The 19,629-nt window shown below is 44.4% G+C and overlaps 1 protein-coding gene across 13 annotated transcripts in view; it reads right to left on the bottom strand.

The window, feature by feature from the left end:
• Positions 1-11,650, bottom strand: part of AMBRA1 (autophagy and beclin 1 regulator 1) — a 199,583-nt gene extending 187,933 nt beyond the window's left edge. For 11 of the 13 annotated variants that reach the window (XM_005578030.4, XM_045371729.2, XM_005578032.4 and 8 more), the window contains exon 1: positions 11,461-11,650. The gene's annotated coding sequence lies outside the window, so the exon portion shown is untranslated. Of the gene's footprint in view, positions 1-11,251; positions 11,406-11,460 lie in introns of those variants that run through there. The other 2 variants (XM_045371726.2, XM_074013760.1) reach the window with 2 other exon arrangements.
• Positions 11,651-19,629: the final 7,979 nt, after the last annotated feature.

Genomic DNA, 19,629 nt, shown 5'->3' with positions numbered 1-19,629 from the left:
CAAAAGCCGGCCAGGTATGGTAGCTCATGCCTGTAATCCCAGGACTTTGGGAGGCCAAAGCGGGTATATCACCTGAGGTCAGAAGTTCAAGACCAGCCAGGACAACATGGTGAAACCCTGTCTCTACTAAAAATGAAAAAATTTGACCAGGCGCGGTGGCTCTCCTGATCAAGAAGTCAGGAGATCGAGACCATCCTGGCCAACACGTGAAACCCCGTCACTACTAAAAATACAAAAAATTAGCTGGGTGTAGTGGCGGACGCCTATAGTCCCAGCTGCTTGGGAGGCTGAGGCAGGAGAATGGCGTGAGCCCAGGAGGCGGAGCTTGCAGTAAGCCAAGATCGCGCCACTGCACTCCTGCCTGGGCGACAGTGAGAGATTCTGTCTCAAAAAATAAATAAATAAATAAACAAATAATTTTAAAAATTACCCATGTGTGGTGGCACGTGACTGTAGTGCCAGCTACTCGAGAGGCTGACGCAGGAGAATCACTTGAACCCAGGAGGCGCAAACTGCACTGAGCCGAGACCACATTACCGCACTCCAGCATGGGCGACAGGGCAAGACTCCACCTCAAAAAAAAAAAATTCCAAAAGCCTTGCTGCCTGTAATTTCACCACTATGGGAGGCCAAGATGGGAAAGGATCTCTTCAGTCCAGGAGTTTAAGATCAGCCTAGGCAACATAGTGAGGCTTTGTCTGTACAAATAATCAAAAATTACCTAGGCATGGTAGTGGGTGCCTCTAGTCCAAGCTACTTGGGAAGCTGAGGTGGGAGGATCCTTGAGCCTAGAAGGTCAAGACTACAGTGAGCTGTGATCACACCACTGCATGCTAGCCTGGGAAACAGAGACGCTGTCTCAAAAAAAAAAAAAAAAAAAAAATCCGAAAGCCTTGACATAGTTGTGCCTAAGTCTCTATCCTCATTCTATGCCTCTTTCCTCCATCCCCTACTGTTCACTGTATTCCAACCATATCAATCTTCTTCCAGTTTCTCAAATGTGTCAAGTTCCTTCCTATCTTGGGAATTTCATACATGTTAGTCCCTTCCCTTTCTATCCTTCTAGTCTCTGCTTAAATATCACTTCTTCAGAAAAATACTTCTCAAACCTCCAGTTTAATTCAGGTTCCCCTACTATAATCTCTTTTTATTTTTCTGGCATAGGTTTGCCACACATTGCAATTATATGTTTATTGGTGTAATTATTTGTTTACTGTCTCTCTTTCCTCTGGACTATAATCTCCATAAAGGCATGGACATCTATTTTTCCACTCTACTCTTAGTATATTGACCTAGTGTTTAGCTTAAAGTGTTTAGTAGTTGAGAATCAGTATAACTTAGAGGTTAAGGGCAGGGGAATGTGGAGCCAGGTTGTTTGGACTCGAATCCTGGTTCTGCCATTTGCTAGCTATATATCTTGGGCAAATTGCTTAACTTCTCTGTGCCACAACTGCTACATCAATAAAATGAGAAGAATAAAAGTACTTATGTCATAAGGTTGTTAGTGAGAATGAAAAGAATCAACGCAAAGTGCTTACTACAGTACCTGGCACAAAGCACTCATAAGGACTGGTTCTGATCAGAACCAGTATTTGATAGACAAACAAAAGTCTGAAAAAGTAAGAATTGAGACACAGAATCACAACCAAGAAATAGTTCTAAAAGGCTTCACAGGGATATGTCATAACTTTAAAAAAAAAAAAATCCATAGTACATAATACACAGCATTATGGTATCCTCACCGCCTACTGAAGGAGTACACATGCAACAAACATTTATCAAATGAATGACTGAAAAATACACACTCTGCTATAATCACTAGATAGAATTTTTAAAAAAATTTTTTGAGACAGGGTCTTGCCATGATGATGCCCAGGATGGAGTATAGTGGTGTGATCTTGGTTCACTGCAGGCTTGATCTAACAGGCTCAGGCAATCCTCCTGCCTCAGCCTCCCAAGTAGCTGGGACTACAGGCATGCACCACCATTTACAGCTAATTTTAAAAAACTGTTGCCAGGCGCAATGGCTCACATCTGTAATCCCACCACTTTAGGAGGCCAAGGTGAGTGCATAACCTGAGGTCAGGAGTTCAAGACCAGGATGGCCAACATGGTGAAACCCCATCTCTACTAAAAATACAAAATTATCTGGACATGGGCCCAGGCGCAGTGGCTCACGCCTGTAATCCCAGCACTATGAGAGGCTGAGGTGAGTGGATCATCTGAGGTCGGGAGTTCGAGACCAGCCTGACCAACGTGGAGAAACCCTGTCTCTACTAAAAATACAAAATTAGCTGGACGTGGTGGTGCATGCCTCTAATCCCAGCTACTGGGGAGGCTGAGGCAGGAGAATCGCTTGAACCTGGGAGGTGGAGGTTGCAGTGAGCTGAGATTGCACCATTGCACTCCAGCCTGGGCAACAAGAGCGAAACTCCGTCTCAAAAAAAAAAAAAAAAGGTTATCTGGATGAGGTGATGGGCGCTTATAAACCCAGCTACTCAGGAGGCTGAGGCAGGAGAATCACTTGAACATAGGAGGTAGAGGTTGCAGTGAACTGAGATCACACCACTCACTGCACTCCAGCCTGGGCGACAGAGCGAGACTCTTTCAAAAAAAAAAAAAAAAAAAGGCCGGGCGCGGTGGCTCATGCCTGTAATCTCAGCACTTTGAGAGGCCAAGGCGGGCGGATCACGAGGTCAGGAGATCGAGACCATCCTGGCCAACATGGGGAAACCCCGTCTCTACTAAAAATACAAAAAATTAGCCGGGCTTGGTGGCGGACGCCTGTAGTCCCAGCTGCTCAGGAGGCTGAGGCAGGAGAATGGCGTGAATCTGGGAGGTGGAGCTTGCAATGAGCCGAGATCGAGCCACTGCACTCCAGCCTGGGTGACAGAGCGAGACTCCGACTAAAAAAAAAAAAAAAAAAAAAAGGCCAGGCGCAATGGCTTGCACCTGTAATCCCAGCACTTAGCACTTTGGGAGGCCGAGGCGGGTGGATCACAAGGTCAGCAGATCGAAACCATCCTGGCTAACACGGTGAAAGCCTGTCTCTACTAAAAATACAAAAATTAGCCAGGTGTGATGGCATGCACCAGTAGTCCCTGCTACTCGGGAGGCTGAGGCAGGAGAATCGCTTGAACCCAGGAGGTGGAGGTTGCAATGAGCTAAGATCGCACCACTGCACTCTAGCCTGGGCGACAGATCAAGACTTCATCTCAAAAAAAAAAAAACCATATACACACACACACACACACACACACACACACACACACACACACACATATAAAATCCCAGCCTCCCAAACTGCTGGGATTACAGGTATAGTCCACCACACCAGGCATAAAGACCTTTATAATTAGAAAATAACAATAATTTTTTTTTTTTTGAGATGGAGTTTCGCTCTTGTTGCCCAGGCTGGAGTGTGATGGCGCGATCTCGGCTCACTGCAACCTCTACCTCCCTGGTTCAAGCGATTCTCATGCCTCAGCCTCCCAAGTAGCTGGGATTACAGATATGCACCACCACACCCAGCTAATTTGTATTTTTAGTAGAGACGGGGTTTCTCCACGTTGGTCAGGCTGGTCTTGAACTCCCAACCTCAGATGATCCACTCACCTCGGCCTCCCAAAGTGCTGGGATTACAGGCATGAGCCACCGTGCCTGACCGAAAATAATAATGATTTTAAAAGCTGGACGCAGTGGCTCACACCTGTAATTCCAGTACTTATGGAAGTTGAGGTGGGCAGATCACTTGAGGCCAGAGTTCAAGACAAGCCTGGCCAACATGGCAAAACCCTGTCTCCATTAAAAGAAATACAAAAATTAGTCAGGTGTGGTGGCACACACCTGTAATCCCAGTTACTCGGGAGGCTGAGGCACAAGGATCACTGGAACCCAGGAAGCAGAGTTTGCAGTGAGCCAAGATTGTGCCACTGCACCAGAGCAAGATTGTCTCAAAAAAATAATAATAAAATAATTTTTGAATTAAAAATAAAGATTCAACTTTTTACTTTGTTTTCCTAGCTAGGATTTGAACCTATATCCTTTTACTTTAATTTGAAGGGTACTGAGGGGAAAGAGGGACAAATATGCTGTTTTAACTTCCTCTTCCCTATTAAAGTTTTACCAAAGCATCTAAACTTCAATCTAAGAATCACTATCATGTGTTCTTTTGGAAAACTTTATTTTGTTATAATAATAACATTGTTACTAACAACTGGCATATACAGCACCTAGCACTGTTCTAAATGCTTTATACATATTAACTAATTTAGTTCTTACAACAACTGTAACAACATTTTACAGATGAGGAGAGACACACAGAGACTAAGTAACTTCCCCAAGTTGTACAGCTAGTAAGTAGGGGTGCTGAAATTTGAACCAGGCTGCTTGACTCCAGGAGTCAGTGCAACTATGCTGCTGTTCAAAAGTCTGGGGAGAGAAATTTTTCTGTCCTGTTTTCAGTGGTCACCTAGAATAAAATATTCCAATTTTCTCTGCAAGTCAAATGTGCTTATTAATCCTCTCCAACTCAGCAAAATTTCAGATGCTTCATTACACTATAGGTATATATGCCTATGATCTATTCTGGAGAGCAGAAATAAGTGGTGAAATCATGAAGTGTGAAATTTGTTTCAGCTCATTTTACAGAAACACAACTTCAGGCCAGGCACAGTGGCTCACGCCTGTAATCCCAACATGTTGGGAGGCTGAGGCGGGCAGATCACCTGAAGACATGAGTTCGAGACCAGCCTGGCTAACATGGTGAAACCCCATCTCGACTCAAAATACAAAAATTAGCCGGACACCGTGGAACACACCTGTAGTCCCAGTTACTCGGGAGGCTGAGGCACGAGAATCACTTGAACCCGGGAGGTGGAGGCTGCAGTGAACCAAGATTACACCACTGCACTCCAGCCTGGGCCACAGAGTGAGACCCTGCCACAAAAAAAAAAGTAAAACATTAAACTCATTAGTCAAGCATGCTAGATATTTAAGTCATAGTTATCCTTGACTATGTAAAACCCAATGTTATCATACATTAAATACCAGACAAATATTACATGTAGCAATCTTAAGTGACGGCTTAAATGGCAGCAGGGAAACTTAAATTTACACAATCATGATTTATGATTCCAACTTTTCAAGGGGATTAAGGATGCTATGACTGAAGGCTCCAATCCCTGTAAATACCCAGGGCCCACCCCACTTCTTCTTCCCCCGTCAGCCCTTGTTTATTTCCTTCAGAATACTTGTTTCAGTCTAAATTTCAACATTTACCAAATACCTATGTTTTCCACTGGAATAAACTCCATAAGGATAAGAACACCTATGTCCACCATTGTATCCCAACATCTAATGAGTCTTCAATAAATATTTGCTAGATGAACAAATGTCTGCAAAGGTAAGGGTTGATACACACAGTCACAATCAAGAAATAGCTCCACAACGGCCGGGCGCGGTGGCTCAAGCCTGTAATCCCAGCACTTTGGGAGGCCGAGATGGGCGGATCACGAGGTCAGGAGATCGAGACCATCCTGGCTAACACGGTGAAACCCCGTCTCTACTAAGAAATACAAAAAATAGCCGGGCGAGGTGGCAGCGCCTGTAGTCCCAGCTACTCGGGAGGCTGAGGCAGGAGAATGGCGTGAACCCGGGAGGCGGAGCTTGCAGTGAGCTGAGATCCGGCCACTGCACTCCAGCCTGGGCTACAGAGCGAGACTCCGTCTCAAAAAAAAAAAAAAAAAAAAAAAAAGAAATAGCTCCACAAGGTCTGATGGGAATATTTCTGACCTCAGAAATAAACAGTACCCAGCCTGGATGACACACCGAGACTCCGTCTCAAAAAATAAATAAATAAAATAAAATAAAAAAAAGAAAGAAACACAGTACCAAAACAACACACAATGAAGAAAGAAAAAAAATTTGGGTAGAGAAGTGAAGATTATTAACCCTAAGAACAGAGGAAGAGACAGAAAATAAGTTAGAAAAGAAAAGGAAGGAGGCCGGGTGCTGTGTCTCATGCATGTAATCATAGCACATTGAGAGGCCAAGTTGGGTGGATCACTTGAGGTCAGGGGTTCAAGACCAGCCTGGCCAACATGGTGAAACCAGGTGTCTACTAAAAATGCAAAATTAGCTGGGCGTGGTGGCACGTGTCTGCAATCCCAGCTACTCGGGAAGCTGAGGAGGGAGAATCACTTGAACCTGGGAGGCTGAGGTTGCAACGAGCCGAGATAGCGCTGCTGCACTCCAGGAGGCTGGGTGACAGAGCGAGACTCCATCTCAAAAAAAAAAAAAAAGTAGCAAGTTGCCCAAGAACTTAAATAACATCTGTTCATTGTTGTTGTAAAACAGCATAGAAGTTAACACTTGAAGAGTACTTTATCCTTTTAAAGCATTTTCACATACTTTTCCTCAATGTAATCAACGTAAGTATTATGATGGGCCGGCACGGTGGCTCACACCTGTATTCCCAGCACTTAGGGAGGCCAAGGCAGGTGGATCACCTGAGGTCAGGAGTTTGAAACCAGCCTGATTAACGTGGTGAAAACCCATCTCTACTAAAAAAAAAAAAATACAAAAATTAGCCGGGCACATGCCTGCCGAGCTACTAGGGAGGCTGAGGCAGGAGAATCGCTTGAACCCAGGAGACGGAGGATGCAATGAGCCGAGATTGCACCATTGCACACCAGACTGGGCAACAAGAGTGAAGCTCCATCTCAAAAAAAAAAAAAAAAAAGGATTATGATGGATGTTTTACTTTTCCATTCTTTAAATACAGACTCAGAAAAGCATTCAAAGCCTTTGATTTGAATCTCAGCTCTACTATACCTACTGTGTGATCTTGGTTAAATTATTTATTGTCACTGAGCTTCAGCAAAAAAAAAATGGAAAAAACAGTATCTCTATAAGGAAATTAACATCTACTATAAAGGACTCTTACAAGTATTAAATGAAATAACACATGTAAAGAACATGACACAGTAAATGCTCAATAAAGGACACTAACCTTCCCTACAGCCTCCTTAAATAATTTATACAAGACTTCTCAGTAGTAAACCTAGGGCTTAAACCCAGATCTCCTAATTACTTAATCTATTTTCTCCTTACATTACATTGGCAGGCTGCCACATAGTACTGGACACATAAATACATTCTGACAATAAATAATCACAAAATTTTTATCCATCAGTAACTAATTTTAGCTGTGCAAAAACAAAAAAAAATTGATCATATTAACCTGGGGGAGCTAGAAAAGATAAAATATAAATGACCCCAAACCACAGGACAGGCTGTACCAGAACACTTCTGTACAAACAGAAATTAAGACACTGAAAGCTCTCTCTGAGTTTATGAGGAACAATTGGAGAATGAAACAAGAATGACTGTGATTAAAGGAACTTAAGTTTTTTGGAGATAAACCAAACCACTGGGCAAAAAAATGTGGATTCCACTCCAAAATAACTCTATCAAGGCTGAGGCATACCTTGGAAAAAGACACCTTACTGTGCTAACAACTAAACATTTTCTCTTATTCCTTTAAGAGTGAGATAAATTGGAAGAGTGAGAGAAACTGTCAACTTAAACAGACAACATTCACCAATATGCTTGAGGACCATAATGTTTGGATTCGATATTAACAAGCACCCTAAAGTTACATGATCAAAACAAAAGTTTTATAAGTATCCTAACACATATTGAAAATATTGTGAAAATTATACAGTATAAAAATATATGGCCAGGCACGGTGGCTCATGCCTCTAATCTGAGCAGTTTTGGAGGCCAAGGTGGGCGGATCACAAGGTCAGGAGATCGAGACCATCCTGGCCAACATGGTGAAACCCCATTTCTACTAAAATACAAAAAATTAGCTGGGCATGGTGGTGCACACCTGTAGTCCCAGCTACTCGGGAGGCTGAGGCACAGGAATCTCTTGAACCCAGGAGGCAGAGGCTGCAGTGAGCCGAGATTGCGCCACTGCCTCCAGCCTGGTGACAGAGCAAGACTCCGTCTCAAAAAAATAAATTTAAAAAAATGTAAGCCAAGTGCATGCACCTGTAGTTCCAGCTATTGGGGAGGGCTACTTGAGCCCAGGAGTTTGAGTCCAGCCTGAGCAACATAGGGAGACCTCATCTCTCAAAAAAAAAAAAAAAAAGTAAATTACTACTTTATTAATAAAAATAATTGTTTTTTAACGACATACATAACTAATATTTTTCAAGCAATGTACATAACTCTGTTCCAGGTCAAGTTCTAGAAGTTCAAATCTTCAATCATCTCCAAGAACTTTCTTACTAAAAGACAGAATTCATTTACATTCTGAACCTGTTCAGTTTTTAAAGGAAATGTCAAAAGAGAACCCAATCTAACATTGACAGAACAATGCAAGATTTAACCAAGTAAGTTAAAAGCTGAGTGAAAACACAAAAAATTAGCCGGGCATCGTGGCCTGCGCCTGTAATCCCAGCTACACGGGAGGCTGAGGCAGGAGAATTGCTTGAATCCGGAAGTGGAGGTTGCAGTGAGTTCCACTGCACTCCAACCTGGGCGACAGAGCAAGACTCCATCTCAAAAAAAAAAAAAAAAAAAAAAAGAAAAAGAAAAAAAGCTGAGTGAACTTCTATCACAAAGCATGGGATAAGTTGATTAAGTTGATAAGCTCTATCCCTGTAACCTCCCATCAACACCACCAAATTTCTTGACCTCAATTCACCTTAAGCCTCTGCCAATTATTTCCTGCAGAAACATAATAAAATATTCCTAAGATTGCTTCAAGACACTCACAGCAATTTCCATTTGTTATTTAGCATTCATTAGGAGTCAATGAGATATTCTTTATAACTCTAAATTCTACACAGAACTTATCAATTCCCAGTGGACAATGTTGCTTTCTTCTCTACATTCTTTTATCTGATATACATTCTCTTCTACCATAAAAACTTTTTCAAAAATGCACATTCTTAGCTTATCCCCAATCTAGATTCTCCATAAAGATAGTCTGGTGGCTCTTCATTAATCCCTTTCTGGGAGCACTGAGGTCGTGTAACTAGGAAATTGCTCATGATTAAGGGCCATTCATTTAAATCTTGCTGACCTCACACAAAAAATTAAAGGAACAGTAATCTTTCCAAAACTTATACAAGAATACTAAAATAGTGGGAGAATGTAGCCTTGTACAGTCTCCACTCAAGGACTAGGAACTGAATCTCTATACCCTTAAAACCACTCTCTTGGCCGGGCGCGGTGGCTCATGCCTGTAATCCCAGCACTTTGGGAGGCCAAAGCAGGTGGATCACGAGGTCAGGGGTTCAAGACCAGCCTGGCCAAGATGGTGAAACCCCATCTCTACTAAAAATACAAAAAATTAGCCAGGTGTGGTGGTGGTGCCTGTAATCCCAGCTACTCGGGATGCTGAGGCAGAGAACTGCTTGAACCTGGGAGGCGGAGGAGGTCGTAGTGAGCTGAGATAGCGCCACTGCACTCCAGCCCGGGGGGCAAAGCAAGACTCTGTCTCAAAACAAACAAACAAACAAACAAACAAAAAACACCCTCCTACTGATTCTACATACTTTGGAAACTTATCCAACCCAGAATGACCTCAAGACTGATTTTTTTTTTTTTTTTTTTTTTTTTTTTTTTTTTTTTGATACAGAGTTTGGCTCTTGTTGCCCAGGCTGGAGTGCAATGATGTGATCTCGCTCATGGCAACTTCTGCCTCCTGGATTCAAGTGATTCTCCTGCCTTACCCTCCCGAGTAGCTGGGATTACAGGCATGCACCACCACGCCCGGCTAATTTTGTATTTTTAGGTTTCTCCACATTGGTCAGGCTGGTCTCGAACTCCCAACCTCAGGTGATCCACCCGCCTTGCCCTCCCAAAATGCTGGGATTACAGGTGTGAGCCACTGCACCCGGCAGGCTGATATTTTTTTTCCCCCAACAAAGAAGTGACACAAATTAGGATCATGACACTGAATCCGATGAAAATGAGAGACTTAGTCCCCAACCTTTCCAAGTTGGGAAGGAAAAGAGAACCACAAAGGAGTTTCATTTAAATATCTCAATATTTGAATGATTTCTACATACAGCCTTTTTTAGCTTTTGTATGTGCAGTGACCAAACTAGTAATCAAATATAACAAAACTGGGCGGGCGCGGTGGCTCATGCCTGTAATTCCAGCACTTTGAGAGGCCGAGGTGAGCGAATCACTTGAACCCAGGAGTTCAAGACCAGCCTGGCCAACGTGATGAAACCCCACTTTACTACAAATACAAAAATTAGCCGAGTGTGGTGGCGCGCGCCTGTAGTTCCAGCTAGTCAGGAGACAGAGGCAGGGGAATCGCTTGAACCCGGGAGGCAGAGGTTGCAGTAAGCCAAGATTGCGCCACTGCACTCCAGTTTGGGCGACAGAGCGAGACTGTCTTAAAAAAAAAAAGAGAGAGAGAGAGAGACTCCTTGGGTTTCCTTTGGATACTCCCCAGAAAGCAGACCCTCATACAGGACAAGCGTTTGCCTTCAAAGTCTTGACCATCCTCTACTAGACTAACCACAAACACCATAGTTGTTAAGATTTCCAAAGAGGCTGGGGAGAAGGAGGATAAACCAACCAGGAAACAATGTAGACAACAAGGTTATCAGGAAACAAAGTAGGCAACAAGGTTATCAAGAAACAAAAAGAAACTGTCATTGCTACACTAGCTAAAATGATACAGACTTTGAAAAGCTAAACAGCCAAGAAACCACATGGTTCCTTTACTTCTGAAGCCTCTAGTGACACGATTTGTATTCCTAACAGTCTATATTCCTAGGAAAAGAGGGATCACAGGCGATCAAACAACAACTCACTGTTTTCATAATTTGACTGGTAACTGGGGGAAAGGGAACTGGTAAATGACAAAAAGTGACTTACAGTGCATTTAATGATCTGTTGGGGATATGGGGGGAAGTCACGTCCCAGACATCAGCCTCAGTTTCCCCACCCAAAAAAGGCGAGAACATGACACTTCGCTCCGAGGAGCCAGAGGACCTTGTTCCATACGCCTCCACCTACTCAAAGGTCCCTTCAAACGCTGGACTCAGTAGGGGTCCCCAGTTCAACTGAGGCATGACACCCGGAGACTTCGGGGTGGGGGGAAAGGATAAAGGAAGGAAGGTCAAAGTGCGCAAAGCTCTGTCGGTTCCTGGAAAGCCATTTTCCCCACACACTGGGGGTGCCCTAGACCCAACATCTCCTCCCAAAAGAACCACACCGGGAAGCCCCAGCATCTCTCCCTCCTTCCGGCTTCTCCCTCGGTTCCGGGCTGCCCCTCCGGCCGCGCCCCTCAACGCAGTCCGGTAGCCCCTCCTCTGGCAGTGTCACGGCGGCCGGCCCGCCTGCCCACCCGCCGGCGCCAAGGTCTTCTCAACCCCGCGGCGGAAGGATGCCGGGCTGGGCCTCCCAGGCTCCTCCTGGGCCTACCTGCAAGACAGACGGGAGCTCGGTTTGCAGTCCAGCGGACAAGCTGAGCCACAGGGAAAAAGAAGGAGGAGGCACGAATAAAGCAAAGGGTCCGTTCTACCGACCGGCAGGAGAAGGCGGCTTGAGCGCGGGGCCTCGCGGATAACTCAGTCCTCAACCCGGCGCCGCCGCCGCTCAGGAGACATCAAGCAAGAAGACGGCGCAAAAGATCACCGAATACAAGAACGCCCCAGACATCAAAGGAGGAACGCCCAAGCAATCGTTCAAGGAACCGCAGCCGAGCGCCGAAAAGCAGCTCAACTCCTACTCAAGGTCCGGCTCCTGTCCGAGGCATAAATAAACAAGCCCAGATCATAAGCCACAGGGTAAAAAAGAGCCTGCGCTTCTGCCATTTTCTGTGGGTCGCCGGCAGTTAAGGTTGTTTAGAGAACTGTAGTTTCTCGTGAATGTGTTGAAGATCAAATCATAGCGCAATAACACTTGTTGTCTATAGCCCCACGACTGTTTTATGGACTCCCAACACTCTTTATCCCAATTGAGCAAATTACTTAACCTCATTTGACCTTTGGTTTCCTAACAGAACAGTGAGGGGAATTAAAAATCGTAGAGAAAGAAAACGAGAGAGAATTCAGGCTGAGGAACAAAATGAACAGTCTACGTAAAAGCTCCAGTGTAGCCCCCACAAAGCATGACCAAAAGAAGCTGGGAAAACCCAGAATTTTGTAGCCTGACCATAAGGCGGGGGTGGGGGGAAAAGTACACGGATTGCTTTTCTCTTTTATTTTCTTCCAAAGGCCTAGAGCCACAGGTGTGCTTCTTACATAATAAGCAAAAGTCTCTTTGGGTTCAGAACCTGATAAAGTGTTGACATTTTCATCATTACAACAATGGCTTTTTCCTGTAGTCTCTTAGTTGATAAATGAATATGCTCAGCACAAATATGAATTAATATGTACATCCTAGGTATGATTCAATAAATCACAAAGATCACTGCAAGTATGGTTACCAAGTGTGCGCAATCATAGTCTACCTTACATCCTCCTAGGGAGGTTTACACCCTTCCCCACTACTTAGGAAGGGTGTAAAAAGGAAACAAGATAGTCCCAGTTTGGTCGGACGCAGCGGCTCTCGTCCATAATTCGAGCACTTTAGGAGACCAGGCTGGTGGATTGCTTTGAGCCCAGGAGTTCAAGACCAGCCTGGGCAACATGGTGAGACTCCAGCCTCTACGAAAAAAAAAAAATACAAAAAGTTAGCCGGGCCTGGTGGCTCCCGCCTGTAGGCCCAGCTGCTCAGGAAGCTAAGATGAAAGGATATCCTGAGCCCAGGAGGTGGAGGCTGCAATGAACCATGATCATACCATTGCCTGATCTATGGAACAAGACCCTGCCTAAAAAAAATTTTTAAAGGCCGGACACAGTGACTCACGCCTGTAATCCCAGCACTTTGGGAGGCCGAGGCAGGTTGATCACGAGGTCAGGAGTTTGAGACCAGCCTGGTCAAGATGCTGAAACCCCGTGTCTACTAAAAATACAAAAATTAGCCGGGTGTGGTGGTGGGCGCCTGTAATCCCAGCTATTCGGGAGGCTGGGGCAGCAGAATCGCTTGAACCCGGGAGGTGGATGTTGCAGTCAGCAGAGATCGTGCCACTGCACTCCAGCCTGGGTGACAGAGCAAGACTCCGTCTCAAAAAAAAAAAAAAAAAAAAAAAAAAGTTCCAGCCTTTAAAGACTTTAAAATCAAAGAGCACATCCTTACAGTATGAGCCTTTTTAAAATAATGTATTGCCACTTTACAAAAATCTCCTCTAAGTCTTTGAAAATACTGGCCAGGCCGGGCGCAGTGGCTCATGCCTTTAATCCCAGCACTTTGGGAGGCCGAGGTGGGCAGATCATTAGGTCAGGAGATTGAGACCATCCTGGCTAACACAGTGAAACCCCGTCTCTACTAAAAATACAAAAAATTACCCGGGCGTGGTGGTGGGCGCACGTCGTCCCAGCTACTTGGGAGGCTGAGGCTGCAGAACTGCCCGAATCCGGCAGGCGGAGGCTGCAGTGAGCCAAGATCGCGCCACTGAACTCCAGTCTGGCGACAGAGCGAGACTCCGTCTCAAATAAAAAATTTTTTTTTTAAAAAAAGGAAGCTTCCTTCTTGGAGAGGCTTGTGGGGCATAGCTATAGCCCTCATTCAAATTTGACTCAGATAACTAAATTTCTGTTTGTTTTTGTTTTTTTTGAGACAGAGTCTCGCTCTGTCGCCCAGGCTGGAGTGCAGTGGCCGGATCTCAGCTCACTGCAAGCTCCGCCTCCCGGGTTCACGCCGTTCTCCTGCCTCAGCCTCCCGAGTAGCTGGGACTACAGGCAACCGCCACCACGCCCGGCTAATTTTTTTGCATTTTTAATAGAGACTAGTTTCACCGTGTTAGCCAGGATGGTTTAGATCTCCTGACCTCGTTATCCGCCCGCCTCGATCTCCCAAAGTGCTGGGATTACAGGCTTGAGCCATCCTGCCCGGCCAACTACATTGTTTCGAAACCTTGATTGCAGTGAAAAAAACCTAAAGAAACTAATTTCACTGCTCTAAGACATTTTCCGTTTTTCAAAAGCTGGAGACTTTTGAGTAAAACACCTGAAAGTTCGGCAAAGATTTATCTAAAATCATCTGAAAATGGCGATATTTGCAAAGCTGAGTCTAGACTGCTTTGTGAGACCATGGAAAGCGTGGCTTATTCTATGGGCAGAGTTGCACCTCTACAGATAAATTTCCTTCAGAGAACTGTTCTTTTTAAATATGTATGTGTGTGTGTGTATATATATATATGTGGATTTAAGCTTCAGTTTGACAGCAAACTACTGCATGTTCTTATGGAAATATTTATTTGGATTGAAGATGGATCACAAGGGATCAGGAGTTGAAACCATCAACCTTGCGGGAATCTCCTCACACTAGAGGAAAAACTGTAAAAATGAAACAAGGCCAGCAGAAGTGAAGATCATCCTGGGCTGTACCCCTGATGTTCCTCGTATTGGTGTTAAGACTCAAGAACTTATGGTGTTGACTGTTGATCACTGAATTCTGGCAGGACTCTCCTCATGGATCCACTCCCCGGAGGTAGGACGGTGCTTCCCTGAAGTAGGATAACCAGTCTTAGCTTTGCCCAGGACTGAGGGGTTTCCCAGAACATGGGACTTTGAGTGTTAAAACTGTGACAGCCATGGGCAATCTGGGACAGTTCACTTTTAAGCATGGACCTTGCCCCTGTCAATCACATGGAAAAAACTTTGAAAAGACTAAACCAACAAGAGGCCAGGTGTGGCAGCTCACATCTGTACTCTCAGCACTTTGGAAGTCCAAGGTGGGAGGATAGGTTAAGTCTAGGAGTTTGAGATCAGCCTGGGCAACATAGTGAGACTGTGTCTCTAAAAAACAATTTTTTTTTTTTTTTTTAATTAGCAGGGAGTGGTGGCATACACTGGCAGTCCCAGATGCTCAGGAGGCTGGGGCAGGAGGATCACTTGAGCCCAGGAGGTCGAGTCTGCAGTGTGTCATGATCACACCACTGTACTCCAGTCTGGGCAACAGAGACAGTGAAACCCTGCCTCAAAAAAAAAAAAAAAAGGATGAGGATGGGGCACACTTGCCTAGAAGACTTGCCTGGAATGAAGGGTGAAGGAGGGAGGGGAGAAAAGAGGGAATTGGAGACTGTTCCTTATCTTGGCTCTGGGTTCTGAGAAACATGCCTCTACCACACACTTGGTGGTAGATATCAGGCTTGAACCTAGTGTGAGATAGTTCTGTAATAGTACTGTGAGTCATCTTATTAGGAAGTGCAGGAAGACCAGTCAGGCCTTGAACAGCCGAAATGCTAAGTCAGTTGTCAATTCTGCCATTGCAATTCTGTTCTGTTCTTTTCTAGCCTGTTCTTTTTGTGCTGTGGGGTAATGTATACATTTGATGATGGAATGGTAAAGATAGAAGTAGTATAGTTATGTAGGAGCAGCGTAGGGAAGGAGAGAGACCCCAGAACAGCAGGGAACTGCTAGCTGTAGAATGATAGAAGGCTGTCCCTTCTTTGGAATTATTTCTATAAGATAAATCTCCGGTGATGAAATTTATCAATAGATCAAAATGTATGAATATTTTAAGGCTCTAGAATGACAAATAAGTCAGCCCATCTATAAAAGACAGCATAAAGATTAGAGAAAGTTAACACGTCAACAGAATAACAGATCCTTAACATTTTGCCGGGCAAACAGGGAGGCCCCTTTTTGAAATTTGCTAATTTATGATTTCAAAGTCTAATCTCCTTTTTCCTGTTCAGTATCCAGAGATCTAATTTCTTCTACTTTACAATCACAAGAGGCCTTCAGTTGTAGTCATTTTTTTTTTTTTTTTTTTTTTGGAGTTTTGCTCTTGTTGCTGGAGTTGCAATGGCACAATCTCAGCTCACTGCAATCTCTTCCTACCAGGTTTAAGCGATTCTCCTGCCTCAGCCTCCCTAGTACTGGGATGACAGGTGCCCGCCACCACGCCCAGCTAATTTTTGTATTTTTAGTAGAGACAGGTTTCACCATATTGGCCAGGACGGTCTTGATCTCCTGACCTTGTGATCCGCCCGCCTCGGCCTCCCAAAGTGCTGGGATTACAGGCGTGAGTCACCGTGCCCAGTCTGTAGTCATGTTTACAAAAAAAAGTTTAGGCTGGGCACTATACTTTATGCCTATGATCCCTATAATCCCAGAGCATTTCTTTTTTTTTTTTTTTTTTTTTGAGACGGAGTCTCACGCTGTTGCCCAGGCTGGAGTGCAGTGGCGCGATCTCGGCTCACTGCAAGCTCCGCCTCCTCGGTTCACGCCATTCTCCTGCCTCAGCCTCCTGAGTAGCTAGGACTACAGGCGCCCGCCACCGCGCCCGGCTAATTTTTTGTATTTTTAGTAGAGACGGGGTTTCACTGTGGTCTCGATCTCCTGACCTTGTGATCCACCCGCCTCGGCCTCCCAAAGTGCTGGGATTACAGGCTTGAGCCACCGCGCCCGGCCTAATCTCAGAGCATTTCAAGAGGCCAAGGCAGGAGGATTGCTTGAGGCCAGGAATTTAAGAGCAGCCTGAGCAACATAGTCAGACCCTGTCTGTACCCCCCAAAAAAAAATTAGCCAGGCATGGTAGTGCACACTTCTAGTCCTAGCTACTTGGAAGGCTGAGGTGGGAGGATCACTTGAGACCAAGAGTTCAAGGCTCCAATAAGCTACAATCACACCACTGCACTCCAGCCTGGGTGACAGACTGAGATCCTGTCTCTACAAAAGTTAATTAAAAAAAAATTCAGGGCCGGGCGCGGTGGCTCAAGCCTGTAATCCCAGCACTTTGGGAGGCCAAGACGGGCGGATCACGAGGTCAGGAGATCGAGACCACCCTGGCTAACACGGTGAAACCCCATTTCTACTAAAAAAATACAAAAAACTAGCCGGGCGAGGTGGCGGGTGCCTGCAGTCCCAGCTACTCTGGAGGCTGAGGCAGGAGAATGGCGTGAACCCGGGTGGCGGAGCTTGCAGTGAGCTGAGATCCGGCCACTGCACTCCAGCCTGGGCGACAGAGTGAGACTCCGTCTCAAAAAAACAAAAAAAAATTCAAGGCCAGGCGTGGTGGCTCACACCTGTAATCCCAGCACTTTGAGAGGCTGGGGTGGGCAGATTACAAGGTTAGGAGATCAAGACCATCCTGGCCAACATGGTGAAACTCTGTCTCTACTAAAAATACAAAAATTAGCTGGACATGGTGGCACATGCCTGTAATCCCAGCTACCCAGGACGCTGAGGCAGGAGAATGGCTTGAACCAGGGAGGTGGAGGTTGCACTGAGCCGAGATCGTGCCACTGCACTCCAGCCTGGGCGACAGAGTGAGACTCCGTCTCAAAGAAAAAGAAAAAGAAAAAAAAATTCAGGGCCAGGCACAGGGGCTCACGCATACAATCCCAGCAGTTTTCGGAGGCCAAGGCAGGCAGATCAGTTGAATCCAGGAGTTCGAGACCAATGTAACAAAACCCTATTGCTACATAAAAAATACAAGAATTAGCTGGGTATGGTGGTGTGTGCCTGTAGTCCCAGCTACTCAGAAGACTGACATGGGAGGATCACTTGAGCCTGGAAGGTGGAGGTTGCAGTGAGCAGAGATTACTCCACTGTACTGCTCTAGCCTTGGCGACAGAGCAAGACCCTGTCTCAAAAAAAAAAAAAAAAAAAAAAAAAAAAAAAAAATTTTTTTTTAGAACAAGGATTTCTGTGTGATAAAAAAAAGTCTATGAATTTTATGTGTTAGGAAACTAGCATGTCCCCAGCCTTCAGCTAGTATTTTTCCTTCCTTTCTACATAATCAACAAAGTCTTCATCCTGAATCTGTGATTTCTCATACCCACAACAATTTTGGAAAATCTTGGCAGGATCTAGAGAGCAAAATGGGCCCTGAGGACATGTGTATGCACAAAAACCCTTTCATTTCTTATTTTCTTGTCCTTCTAACTTCCCCTCCACTGCCAGGGAAAGTAACTACGAAGCTCAGTTTTGCGGCTATTTTCAGTTTGTTTCAGATAGAGATAAAATCTTATTATATCTATGATCTGTCTAGCCTCTTTCACCGTTACCCACCTCTTCTATGTCGTCACTATATGACTCCATTACAATTGTGTCTTGTTTTTTATCCCTAAGTTAGATTAACTTGGCCTAGATCCTTTACAGTCCTAGGATCAGGAAAACACCTTCATCCCTATTCAGTTAACTTAAACCAAGAATATGTTTATGGTCCCTCTTTTGTATAATTTGGAATTGGTAAATTGGTGGTCACCCAATATTGTTTTCCCTTGATATATCCTGAGACCTTACTGCCTTGAAACATCTAAGGGTAAATCTGGAAAACTACTATGCTGGCCAGATGGAGTTATCTATGGGAAAATAAGGCTTACATAAGACGGAGAAAATCCTTGATTCTTTCCCAAAACCATGCCAGAAAAAAGCTATAAATCCACACTAAGGACCACAAAGGCAGAAGCTTTCTCAGACACTTATAAAAAGCCCCTGTGAAGATACCCTTGGCAATCTGGAAGTACAGACCATGATCCTTCCCCTACATCATTTTGGGGAAATAACTAACTAATGACCAAAAAAAAAAAAAAAAAAAAAAAAGAAATCCTGGCCTGCAAAACTACAGGTTGAAAGGAGGTTAAACGTGTAGATCTGAAGAGTTTCCCTGTGGGATTATTAGAAAATAAAATGCTCCCAGGAAAAAACACTGTCAGCCAATGTTCAGTCAGCTCAGCACTTAGATTATCTTTGGTGTGCAAGTAAACAGACTTGAAATTGCTTTTGAAATCTCTCCAAGACTGTCCATCCCACTCAGTCTTTTATGTCACCATCTAGTGAGTTGTGAAAAACTCCAATTTTCCTTAAATGTAGTTATGTAAGGCTAAAATGCAAGGCATTTTCCATGATCACACTTCACCTTGCCACTTATGATACATGTTTGGCAGTAACCCTTTCCTGATGGGATATACCAAACACAACCAAAACTTTATGGGGAAAATACCCATCTTAGAAGACTTAAAAAGGAAAGACCTTGAGAATTAAAACATTGCCTTATGAGGGAAACAAAGCAAGCTTGTGTCACAAGTTGAACTTTACAAAGAAAAAAAAAATGTAACCAGGCACCTCTGTTGCACAATGAATAGAGTTAATGTTTCTAGCCAACTCTTCATTGTCCATTCCCACCTCAATGACATCCCTGTACATTTTAAGCACAACCTACTGCCAAATGGACCCTCTCTTTATAGAGCAGGATAATGATGGTGAATAGCATTTGGAGTAGAAATAAAACAGCAGATAATAATCCATAATTGTTTTTAATCTTGAGGATGAGTCACCCTCAATTTATTTCCAAATTTCTTCTGTCATCAGCTGTTCATTTCTTTACTTTGAAAATCACCAGATTAACACTGCCAAAGGCAGGAGGTAGGAAATGATCCAAGAGGACAAGTCAGAGGTATCACATGGTGAGTGGCTGAGAAACTGGGAACAAGACAACCCTCAGGAAAGTCTCTTTTTTGTCCCAGCAGAGGCACCAATGTGTGAACCTAATTCACACTTTCATTATTCTAATCAGGTTATTTTTATATCAGTGTAA

The sequence above is a fragment of the Macaca fascicularis genome, chromosome 14, assembly GCF_037993035.2.
Source record: "Macaca fascicularis isolate 582-1 chromosome 14, T2T-MFA8v1.1".
NCBI lineage: Eukaryota > Metazoa > Chordata > Mammalia > Primates > Cercopithecidae > Macaca > Macaca fascicularis.
Note: the sequence above shows the minus strand (reverse complement) of the source record. Positions and strands in the feature narration are given on the sequence as shown.